General features: G+C 41.2%; 1 protein-coding gene across 1 annotated transcript in view; it reads right to left on the bottom strand.

Annotated features, from left to right (window-relative positions):
* LOC128733066 (G1/S-specific cyclin-D2) overlaps positions 1 to 13,453 on the bottom strand; it is a 142,513-nt gene that overhangs the window by 37,314 nt on the left and 91,746 nt on the right. The window lies entirely within an intron of this gene.

Raw genomic sequence — 13,453 nt, 5'->3', positions numbered from 1 at the left:
GACCTTGAAGAGGTTGACACACAACTTTCTCTTTAGCAATGTTTTGTAAAAATATAATCTTTCACTTTTTCACGTCCACTGCAGTCTGCCGAATTATATTAAACCTAAGAGTAAATTTTACACCCCGAACTGGCAGTTCCTTGCCCCTTCGGTTTGTTGGCATCCGAAACATTTGCATTCTAAATAAACGCCATCCTGGTTCGACCAGCGAACGATTTGCGCTTAATTCGATGAGACGAGCACAGCGGAAGACCGATGAACTGAACCGGTGCGCGGTGAAGGCAGGAACCATTAAATAAACAAATCCGAATCCACCACCTTCGTCGCTCATGTTCACGAGCCCACCGAAGCGTCCGAGACATGCGCGGATATGGAAGCTGTAGCTGGCAGGACCACACCGTCGGGGTTGTGCAACCCGATTTTGATTTGATGCGACGGCGCGCGATGCGGGTCCTGCCTGCCGAGCGGCGATCGTGAACGAGAAGACAACGGGCAACGCAACAACGGTGCGATCGAATTTCAAAGAAATTAAAATGTTATTATTAATTAGCGAATGACGTTCGGTGGCGGGCAAAAGCTTTGGGTTTGGTCTTAGAGTACACGATACGCGGCGGGCCGATCCGTTTCCTGCTAATGTCTGAATGTTTTTTTTTTCTTCTGGTAGTTAGCAAAATATTATTTTAAGTCGCCACCATTGAGATTATCCTATTTCACTTTGAAGCACAGTCTGCTTTAGATTGAGACGTTTTTTTGCTACGGTTTCGTAAATATTTTTCAATGCGAAATTATCCTGAAGGGGTTATCCAAGCAACAAGCAATTCTGATACTTCCAGTTGTAGCAAATTATTTATAACCGGAATTAGTCACATATTCAGTTGCCACAACAACTTTATGACAACTGTGATATTTTTTCACCAGATCAAAAAAAAAAATTTCCGCTTTTTGATCTATTACGAGCTTGACCGTGTGTTTTTTCTGTATTCCGCACTTAATTCTTCGCAACCTACTTATTATCTGTGCCTGAGTGTTTTCACCAGTTTTGCTTGTTTATATTTTTACTGCTTTTGAAAAGTATTTTGGTATTGAATACCAATCACACTTTTACAGTCAAGGAGTGCTGAAACTAGTTATAATTGGCCCTTGGACAAGAGCCTCTTTTACGCTTCTCGAGCTATGGCCATCTTATATATAAGAGCCTTATTCTGTCTGTAACAAAAACCAAACCTGTGACAGGTTACCATTAGAGGTTAGAGGTAATTTAGGCGTTTTGGTCAAACATCTCTCTTACGGTTATGGTGGTATGGTTATACTATGGAATCTGGGTTACATATAAAAGTGTATTTTCACTATGTCACTAACAGTGTAGTGTTCTACACTATGTTAGGTACTTCCGCTTTGCTTGCAGTTAGATGCAAGGTGACGAGCACGGGCTACATCTAGTTTATTCTACAAGAACCTTATTCCGTCTCCAAAGAAAACCATACCCATACCAAAGCCCCATGATTTATAAAATCAATCGATTTGATGATTGAAAATTCAGCTTCAAATGGGACTGTTGGGGTCCCGAACTTTAAACCAAAATTTCTATTTCAATTAAACTTTTTCTACGACTCACGAATGTTCGATTACTGGGGCCTTATGATTTATGAAATCATTCGATTTGATGATTGAAAATTCAGCTTCAAATGGCACTGTTGGGGTCCCGAACTTTAAACCAAAATTTATCTTTCAATTAAACTTTTTCTGCGAGTCACGAATGTTCAATTGCTGGGGCCCCATGATTCATGAAATCATTTAAGTAGAGCTGTTGGGGTCCAAGCTCCGAAAATATTACCAGCTTCAATTCTGAGTATTTAAAAGTAGAATTAGTATTTCATCCGTCATTTGACTACTCATAAATATTGAACTGTCGGCTCCATACTTAGTTTACTTCAGTGACGACGGTCCGTTATCGATCCTGCGCCGATTGAGTTATGGTCCTCCAGTACTCAATCCTGGGCTACCTTTCTACGAACCCCTCGAACACCAACTGAACGTGCATCATCCTCGATAGCGCACACCCAAGTAACACTTGCAACATGTTTTTTAGAAAAATATTCAGAAAACAGTTGCATTTAAATTATAAATAAGTTTCATGGAAAACAAGATGTTATAAAAATGTTTTATTTCTAACGCCGATGTTTTCAGCCAGAATGACAGGTTAAAGTTGCATTTCGGTTGTAAAGCTAAGTTTTTATTGAACATTTACAACTGAGTATTCGCGACTACGAAAGTAAAAGAGATTTCTAAGTCTGTTCGCACTCACACGAAACCCCGTGCCGAATTGTCAAAACTTACGTGAAAACAAAAGCAAAAATACTTCCTTCTCTTTTTTTCTCACACAAAAATCAAACCAATATCATGATATTGCAGCAATATTGCTGCAGCAACTTCGTAGTGGCGAATTGCCGGCATTGAACAGCGGCGAAGCGATGACAATGAGTACAGCACAGATCCATAATTTTGACACATTTTCGCAACATTGCAATATTTTATTGAGCTTAAATGCTTCAGTTTATGAGTATTCTGGGTATTTTTTGAGCGCAATTTAAGTTCTTTCACAAATAAAAATTAACTGTGAACGTTAACGCGAAACAAAATGCATACAGTAAAGCTTTTTATTGGTTTCGAATTTTTCGGTTATCGGTGTGCTCATTTGAACGCAATCTTGTATAAACATGGCCGATGACTGCCCCAAAATATAATGTAATAGATCATTATTTTTGTTTCGTAGAATGATTTTATATATACAAGGGACATATAACATAATTAATATAAAATATCCCGCCGGTTTTCAAAGAGATTAGCATGTTTTGTGAGATTGTCAAAAAATGATATTTATTTCGATTCCACTCAACTTTTGCTTATAAAAGTAAATCTTGAGCGCATCAATTTTTCGGAAGTAGCATGGCAAAGTTCACGATAAATTTAAAATTGCACTTTAGTTTGGGTTATTTGAAGGCTACAATGTTGCTTTGAGTGATTGATGAATTACCGAAATATAACTTTAGCCATTTTATCTTGCGAAAAATGTCTGTCATTATTTGCTTGTAAATGTAAATATAACTTCAGGGAAATATCAGAAAAAAAATTCCTGTCAACAGCGCGATTAAGTTTTTCAGTTGGTAGTACAAAAACCATGCAACGCATAGGCGTCACTTTGAAATATTTCACAAACATGTTACATTTTAGCTCGTTTCTTGCGCTGTTTCAGTATTAATCCGGTCGTAATTAAGTATGTGGAAACGAAAGGTTAGCAATTCGATTTGTTTTAAATCCGTTGTCAATTCTTATTTAAAACCAAGTGTGTTACTTGGGGCATCTATCAGTGCGATGTCTACTCCGAAGTCTACGGCCTCTTCTTGATTCTCTGCTTAAAATAATTTTGGCTACTCTTTCGTCGAGCATTCTCGACGCATATTTGCATTCAACAGCATATTTGCATTCAGCATAACAGCATATTTGCATTCTTAATAAAGCTCGTGGTTCATGCGTCTGCGCTACACTCCATTATGGATTTTGCAAATTTTTACGCTAAAACCCCAAGCATTCGTCGATCAGCTTCTTTTAGCGTCCATGATTCATGTCCGTAAAAAGCCACCGAGAGGATTAGTGTTCTCTAGAGCGTCAGTTTATGCGAATTTGCAAGCTACGGGACTTCAGCTACAAAATGTAATACCTGCGTAAAGGCCAATTCGCAGCTGCAATTATTAGTCGTTTTATTTTGCGATTTACATCGTTGTCACATGTCACGAGCATGCCAAAATATATTCAGTTCCTCTTCGGCTCCAACACCATTTGGATTTCCACGTCATGTACTTCGTTTTGGGAGTGTTAATGGTAAGTCCCAATTTCTCAATAAATGACCCAAAGGCTTCTTTCCCTGCTCTACTTTTGATTTCGGTGATATCGACGTCATCCGCAAAATCAAAAAGCACGTCTCATCTCCTATTCTGACTCATAATTTTTACTCATCCAGCGTCACACGAATCAACATAACTAGTTCTATGGGAAAACCATGTCCTAGCGTTAACTGTCACAGCTCATTTCGTTTGACTGAAGAGTATGCCGCCTTGAAATCCATAAAAATATGATGAGTTACTAGACGCAGGGTAAATATGTGATCCATCGTGAAGCGACCCTCATGAAAACCAGCTTGGAACTCGCCGACGAAGAACTCTGCTAACGGTCTCAGTCTAAAACACAGGATAGGGAGCGCACCTATCACCTATGGCAAAATTCTTGCACCTGACCGTTTTGTAGAAACTCCGTTTGTCGTTGCTGGTGAACCTCTCCTCTGGACTAGCGGGCACGTGCTCTTCGCACTGGCGTTTTTGGATGGTGAGTTCTTTTTTCCGCAGCTCTACCAGGACGAACCAAAAAGATTCGAGCAGAGTCTCTGGGATTCCGAGCCCGATCGAAGCGTTTTAATAAACGTCGAAACGTACGTAAAATGGGACACTAGTACACTTCCGATCAGCAATTTTTTAACGCTATATAAGGGACATGTGCGATTGGTTAACGTCTCGATAATGCGTAAATTAAATCCCATTGTGGTTCATACCCGATCAGGAGGCCATAACAAGATTATATCTGTTTAATAACACATTTTGATATTTTTAACATATTATGTTACAAATCGAAAATAAGCTAATTAGGAAGCAAATTCAAGTTTGTAACAGATTCAGATACAAGAGGCACATTGAGTTATGAATGAGCTATATAGATTCCACCACTAAGAATGACACATTTCGCTATAATAACAAAATATGTTACTTGCAAATTACTTTTATAAGAAAATATGTTACTTGCAAAACTTATTTTAATTACCATCATCATTTTAAAAGTATATTAAATACGTCACTTCACAGTTACTAATACTTTATAATATATCTTTCTTAGCAGTGTTATTTTTGAAATATCTTGAAATTTTGACAATTAACTTTTAACACAATGTGTTACAGATAAAATCATTACATGGTTTGTTATAAATTAGTAGTTATGGTATTAATTAGAGGCAGTTTATTTATAATTTCTGATATTTTAACCACTTACGGAGGCTAATTTATATCAACGGTTGTAATAATATGATCAAATATATCAAATTGATAACAACTGTTGTAAAAAAATTTGATAACAAAATAACAAGATTTGTTATAATTTTGTAAGGTCTTCCTGATCGGGTAGCCTCTTAGCCTGCAACTCCTATTCCTACTTCCCCGTGGTACCAGCCAGGATACGAGCAACCTTAGCGGAGATCGGGTAACCAATTCCGGTGGAAACTAAGTTCGTATACTAACAGGGAAGGGGGAATCATCATCCTCGTGTCAGTGTTGCACGCTAAACAGTACCGTCAATATGGTTCTCCGACCTCCTTTTCTAGAAAGTATCCCCATTCTTTTTCAACCTATTGAGGACCCGCAAGTTCGGCATTGTAACGCTACAGGAGCTATGATGGAAGGAGTCTGCGGTACGTTCGTATAGGAATGAATACACCATTTACCTGCTTCCGGCACAGCCTCCTCTATCGGTACACCTGAAGATCACCACAACAAATGGACTCACAAATAGACCACGTTTTGATTGATGGAAGGAACTTCTCGGATATTAGCCACGTAAGAACCTGTCGTGGCGCAAACATCGATTCTGATCAACGGTTTCCGTTGTAACCAACATTCTGTACCGTAGCCCGTCACGGTACAATCTGGAACGACTGAAGTTACCTGGAGTCGCTACTGAGTATGCGCAATGCCTTGAGCCTGCGCTGCCGGGTGAGGGAGAGCTAAACGAAGGCCCTCTCGAGGACTGCTAGGATAGCGTTAAAGCAGCCATCAACAGCTCAGAGGAGGGTGCCATCAGATTCACTGAAATGAGTTGAAGATGGCAACGACTGATTCAACGAGGAACGCCAGAGGATGTCAGACGAGAAGAATACACTGCGGGCGTTGCTTTTTTACGGGATAAGAAGCGCCGCCCGGAAAGAATGGAGTGCGAGGACATGGAACAGCTGCATCGTTTTCAGGAAACGCGTAAATTTTACAAGAAATTGAACGTATTCCGCAAAGGCTTTGTACCGCGACCCGAAATATGTTGGGACCAAGAGGTGAGGTGAGCGAGAAGTGGAAGTAGCACTATAATGAGCACCGGAATGGCACGGGGACGGAATGCCAAGCAGCAAGAATGACTATGTCAGTACGGCGGATGATGGTGTTGTGGCGACCCCAGCAGCTCAAGAACAACAAAGCAGCTGGCAAAGAGGGCATCGCAGCGGAATTTATCAAGACGACTACCTGCCTGCTGATAGTCAGGATCTAAAAAAAAAATCTGCATCTGCAAAAAAGCAGAGTAGCTACCAGAAGAGTGGAAGGAGGGAGTAATATGCCCAATACGCAAAAAAGGGCGACAAGTTGGAATGTGAGAACAATCGAGCGATCACCAATCTCAATCCCGCCTATAAAGTGCATTCTCAGACCAAATCTTTGTGCTACGACAAATCCTCCGAATCCTCCTCCGATCACCTATTCATAAATTTCAAGACCACCTACAATACTATCGGCCGTGAAGGACTATGGAAAATTATGGACGTAAACGGTTTTCCCAACAAGCTGACAAGACTGATTACAGCCACGATGGATGGTGTTCAGTGCTCTGTGAGGATTTCGGGCGTGTTACCAAACCCGTTTGAAACACGCATTGTAACGCTACAGGAGCTATGATGGAAGAGGTCTGCGGTACGTTCGTATAGGAATGGGTACACCATTTACCTGCTTCCGGCACAGCCTCCTCTATCGGTACACCTGAAGATCACCACAACAAATGGACTCACAAATAGACCACGTTTTGATTGATGGAAGGAACTTCTCGGATATTAGCCACGTAAGAACCTGTCGTGGCGCAAACATCGATTCTGATCAACGGTTTCCGTTGTAACCAACATTCTGTACCGTAGCCCGTCACGGTACAATCTGGAACGACTGAAGTTACCTGGAGTCGCTACTGAGTATGCGCAATGCCTTGAGCCTGCGCTGACAAGGCGATGGTATTTTCTGTCTCCTATTCAATATCGCGTTCAACAAGCGGGGGGCGTTCTCCAATAAATCTAGCCAGTTTATCTATTTCGCTGACGACGTGAACATTGTCGGAAGGACGTTCCAGGCGGTTGCTGAGCAGTATACCAAACTGAAACGTGAAGCAGTAAAGGTTGGATTAGCGGTAAATACGTCTGAAACCAAGCACCTGTTAGCAGGAGGAACCGAACGCGATCGAGCTCGCATTGCCAGTAAGTGCGGTAGTCGACGGGGATGAGTTCGAGGTCGTGGACGAATTTGTATACCTCAAGTCGTTGATGACGTCGAATAACAACTGCATCAGAGAAATCCGCAGAAGTATTCTTGCCGGAAGTTATGCTTCATACGTCAAGACCCTAAGGTCTGGTAAGCTTCACCCCCGTACCAAATGCACTATACACAAAACGCTAATAAGGCCAGCAGTCCTCTATGGGCACGAAACGCGGACAATGACCAACGGGGACTTGAAAGCACTGGCCGTTTTTGAACGTCGTGTGTTTAGGACCACCTTTGGCAGTGTATGTGAGAACGGTGTATGGAGGGGAAGGGTGGAGCTTTTCAACAATCCAGTATCCAGAAAATTGCTAAAGCTGGAAGAGTACAATGAGCGGAACAGGTTGTGAGAATGCCGGAAAACAATACCGCAAAAAAGGTGTTCGTCTCGAAACCAACAGGTTCCAAAGTTAGGTGCAGAACACCGAAGAAGGTATGGAGATGATGCTCGAAGGTAGGCCGGCAGTGCGTAATCCGATCGATACGGATGCCTCTGGTGGAATGATAGGCGTGGAGATGTAACAAGACTTGGTCACCAGCACCAGGGATTAAAGAGGATTTCCCGGATAACCTTCCTGAGCTGCTGATACTACCTGAGGTTAGAGGACAACCTGTGACCTCCGGTGATGCTGTCAAACTGGCTTATCGTCAGCACGGCTAAATGTCAGATTAAGACCTTCCATCGAACTGTCAGCCCTATATTGTTCGAACATAACATTGATGGCCAAGTACTTAAGAGAGTTGAACATGTCAACGACATGGGCGTTGTTCTCGATACCAAGCTATGTTTTAATCAGAATCGTTCGAATGTAATTTCAAAGGCAACCCGGCAGGTCGGTTTTATAACAAAGATCGGACCGGACTTTAAGGATCTGTACTGTTTAAAAGCCTTGTATGACCATTATTGGAAAACGCGAATCTGATCTGGACTTCTTATCAAGTAGCCTGGACATTTAGAATGGAACGAGTGCAGAAAAAATTTATTCGCGTAGCACTACGTGATCTCCCGTGGCGTGAACCTGTGAATCATCCTTCGTATCCTGAACGATGTCGTCTAGATACTTTAGAACGACGCAGAAGTTGTTGAACGGAGAAATCGATTCGCCGAATATTCTTTCATTGCTTGGCTGTCGTGCTCCTCAGCGTTCTCTTCGTTCCGTTGGATTACTGCAACCTGAATCGCATCGTACAGCATTTAGATTCAATGAACCTATCACTGCTTGCATCCGTACGTTTTCTTCGGTGGAACACAGTTATACGAATTTGGTGAATCCTCAAACAAATTTTATCAAAAATTTGTTAATTGTGGAACTATATAATGAGACTAATGAGACTTAAGGCTCCCAGTTGGTTTCGAGGTATGACGCTGGACTAATAAGCCAGTTGTCGTATGTTCGAATCTCGGCTGGGAGAGTCTGTCTGAGTCAATAGGATCGTAGCAACTGGCCCTGCAATTGTCCTGTACTCTAACAGCTGGCTGCGAAGTCTGTCGTACAAAAACAGAAGGTCAAGTTTCGATATCGGAATGTAGCACCTAGGCTTTGCTTTGCTTTGCTATAATGAGACTGCAATTTTTGTATTTAGTTTAATTACAATTACGTGAACCCATGGAAAAACTGTCAAATTGCCGCAACGTAGTAAAATCCGTATGCATTGTGTCTGAGCCTTAACTTAGAAAGGATTATAGATTATAGATTGCTTCCTACGTGCTTCCATTTTGTTTTGTTTTGAAATATTTTAACACAGAATAAACTATTACATGGTTAGAATGTACACTATTAGTGAGATCGAACCAATCCGTTAGTTCATGAACAAATTGTGATGATCTGAAAGAAGAATACGTTAATTTTCATTTCAAGAATACGGAGTTTCAATTCATATTGCTGGATATTCAACTCGTGTCTCTGGATACAATGAATCAATTGATTGTTTACTGAAAAATTTTGTTTAAGCTGCAAATCGAGCGTAAAACGACTCAGCTTACAATCGGATTTGATTGTTGTAACAAATGATTCCTAACAAACAGTGCAACTTGCGCGACTCAACCCGATAACGTCTTAGTTGTGACAAATTTGCTGCGTATTAATCAAACCAGATTAAGTCACTTGTTTATTTTACTTCTCCGGCCACCGACGAGTTACTGTTCAGTTCAGACACGGATTCCCAGTCAGCAGCAGCTGATCGTCGCTCACGTCGGTGGTCTTAAGGATCAGCCTTAGACGTAAACGAACCCCAAGCATGTCCATGACATACCCCAACAAAGCAGGCTGGTCCCAGAGATTTCAAGGTCCACACGAGAGTGTCAACCTCGGGTGAACGTGTTGGGAATTGGCTTGGACAAACAAAAGCGCTCGCATCCTGCAGGCCTTTACGAAGGGGCTCTCGTAGCGCGGTGCGGTGTAGTACGGAGAATGTGCTAGTAAGATAAGACGACAGGCAATTGAACCAGCCGGGTCGTATGATGTTACGAGATGACAACCGCCCTGGACCGGCGGAGCGTTTGCCAAAGCGTATGTGACGTTTGGTAAACAAATATTGTTTGAAACTTTTTTCTTATAAATATGTACTGCTCTCAGCCAGTGCGAATACGACTTATTTTGTCGTGTCGTGGACCGCTGGGCTCAACCCAGGGTTACTAGGAAACTGGAGAAGATGAATGTGGGACGGAGCGAGCGAACGAGAGTGTGCTAATAATTGCTAAATTAAATAAACACAACAAAATAATTAAAATCAATACAATGTTTTCTCGCCGTTTCCGTTCAGCTCGGATGGCGTTTGTCGGCGCATTTTTACTTTGTGTACTTCAGCCAACAAGCCGTTGAAAGATGATTCAATTGGGGGTGGTGGTTAAATTCCTTAGCGTCGCAACTGAGACTAAGGCGTGAGAACTCGTAGATCTCGTAGATATGCGATAAATTTTCGGTTAGCGCACAGCGTAAAGAAAAACAGCTTCACACAAACTTCGCTCGGAATATGCTTAAATCTCTGAAGCTAATAATCCACACTATTTTACTGGCTTCTGCCAGCTCTCGATAGGACTAAGGTAGGTCAATAATGTTTCGCCATAATCTCTGAATAATATCTGTGAGCTATCACATTTGCATATATCCCCGGGAAATGAAGAAGCTAAATACAAAGAGGAAACATCGTCGGTGGCTACAACACTTTTGCTTTTAATCTTCTGTCCGAGCTTCGTCCAGATGGAAAAACCACACACTCACGTCAAAAACGTAGACTAACACTGCAAAATAAATACTAGGTAATATTCCTTTTTTTCTTCAAATTTCTATTATATAACTTACTGCTGGTTATTGACTAGAAAGGCTAACTGACGCTGAAAGGTGGATTGGAGAACATTTTCATTCACAAAGGTTCACCACAGAAAGGGGCTGCAAAGTTCTCAGTCATAAATTTTGAACAAAATGCAAATCGTTGCTAGTAGGCCCCGGGGATAGGCCTCTAACCAGCCATTATGTATGTTTTTCTCGCGCATGGAGGTTTGCTGGAAATTTCCCATTTCGAAGCCTATATCGAAAGCTGAATTGGTTGAGATTTGAATTGTATAAACGACTACTAACCTGTTGTTGATGTTGTAATTAAAAGGTTTAAAATGATTGGAAACAGATTCATCGTTATGTAATTCTGTTTCGAACGAACGCAAAGAAGATCGTACGAAAAAATGGAGAGCAACCCGGATGAGCGGAGGCAAGGGAACCGAAACGCTAGTCATGGTGGTAATTGGACTGAACGCTCAGAGCCTGCCACGTGGAGTAACAACCGTGCTAATCCGAATAGGCCTACGCTTACTGGGGTGCGGCACACGTTCGGCGTATTGATTCGGTTTTGGGATAAAATGGGTTGTTTTAAAACCGAAATTTAGAGATAATTCGGGCTCGTAAATTGGACCATTAGGCAGCATCACACCTTGCCGAATGCCGATGGAACGTAGCTAATGCGAGTTGAGAAATCTTCTTACAGGCTTCAATGATTGTGCAAACAAATCAGTTAGGGCGCGATGATCGATTGATCTTACCGACGAAAAAAATGTTATAGTTACCGATTTATTGTAGAAAAAATGGGTCAACTAGTGACAAGTCAAAAGACAGAGCCGGTGAGAGCCATGAAGATACTCGAATAAAACATTCCCTTATAATAATATTTATAAATAGTGACCAAGAAGTAACCACAAAAATGGAAATAGCGATCAAAAGCGAACCAAATTTTGAGTTTCAATGGAATTGTTAGTGAACAGACCAATATTTTAACACTTTTCAATTTGAATCCCGCTAGCCTCGCGACGTGCAAATTAAAAATTGGTCAAACGTCATAATCAACATGATATGATTTGCTTATGCAGAACATGAAGAAATATTTTAAGTTTAACCTCAAAACAATTCGTTAATTTTCACTGTCTAGCGATTAGAAAAAATCTTTTCATGAAAACCGCACAATTCCTAGACCTTTTATGAACCAAACGGTATGCGATCCATCAAAATCCGTTCTAAATTGGAAGAGTTATTAACGTTCAAAATCTTTCATTCTTTCATGACACTGGCTTGAATCTAAATCTTGGCATGACACCCTGTGGTAAGGTATAGTTCTACGTCGACACTATGGATTTCAAAGTGTGCACTATTGAAAAGTTTCCAAATGCCAGTTCATGTCTTATTTTTGCGATTTTCAGAACATTTGCTGAAAAACGAGGTGTTTTCCTACCACAGACATCAGTGTGATGATTGTCAGTGCAACTGTAAACAAACGCGACGAACGTGAAAATTTAGCTGAAATATTCTTTGGAGTCATTTTCTCCACGATTTCTCAACCTTCCAAGTCTTTCTACTTCGAAGTTTGTAACACAATCCTTCTGATTTTATAGAAAGCATAGTGTTTTAACTCTTTACTTTGACAGACATCAACTTGGTCTTGGTTCAATTGAAACAAACTATTCACGATCTTGTTGTAATGAATACATCTTGTTTGTTTGTGTTGTTTGTCTTGACATATCTCCGAATAAACTTGGTCCAGCGATCAGGTTTGTATATGTGTATAGATTTAGTGTTAAAACTGTGCTAAACAGCATATCAAACAACACGCAGTTTATTAAGATTCTAAATTGATTGAAATTCTACCAAAACACGAGTTGAAGGAAACTAGCAGATATTCTGCTCAGCTGTGCTCAGCTCTCTTCCCCGGGAGGGCGAAGGACCTAAGCATGTCGATTGGCTTTTGATTTGGCATCGCTAGGAGTGAATCAAGTTCAAGGTTACCATAACATTCTGACCATTCGGATCGATGGCGGTGAAGACGGTTAGACGAAACAACAAACAAACAAACACACGAACAACTTGTAGAGTTGTCCGTCCGGTTACAACAGAAAGAATTCAAGCGAATCAAGCAAAAGATTTACGACCCAGGACAGGATCACATAGTTCGGCAGTGTTGGCAGCATTCGCCACATTGACCAACCGGTGTCGTGTAAAAGATTAAACAAAAACTGCAAAATTTTACATTTCCTAAATAAGCATCATCAACTCAGCTGATTGATTTCATTCAAAAAAACCGGACCTGGGTAAATCATGCATTCCTCGCACATCTTCGGGTTACTAACTTAACACCACCAAATATTATGGGAAGAAAAGAAATAAACGACAACGACGATAACGACGACGACAACAGCGACTGGTCGTAAAAATATGCTCAAATATTTATGCTCGGAAACAGAAAGACGCCGCCATTCAAGATGGAGCAGCATGAGGTTGCGGCATCATTAGTAACTTTTCTCGTAAGAGCGAGAGACCAAACATAAACTAATGCTTCGTTGTTTCTAGCGTGGCGCCTTCTTCTACCATTCATCAGTGTCATGGTCAGCATTATCGTCCGCATCGGGCAAGTTTCACAAACTTACGCAGCCGAAGAAAGAGGTAAAGTTTTTGGGTGGTAAACTGCACTGCCTCAAGGGTTTGTGATTGGTCGTTTCGCTTTCGTTGTTTCCTCGTGCTCAGACGTTTTGCGCAATATCATAAAATTTTAGCATGACGACTCGCACCACTGCGCAGAACAGATACAGCATTCGA

Source organism: Sabethes cyaneus, chromosome 1 (assembly GCF_943734655.1).
Source record: "Sabethes cyaneus chromosome 1, idSabCyanKW18_F2, whole genome shotgun sequence".
Taxonomy (NCBI): domain Eukaryota; kingdom Metazoa; phylum Arthropoda; class Insecta; order Diptera; family Culicidae; genus Sabethes; species Sabethes cyaneus.
The sequence above is the reverse complement of the archived record's forward strand: the minus strand, read 5'-3'. Positions and strand labels throughout refer to the sequence as shown.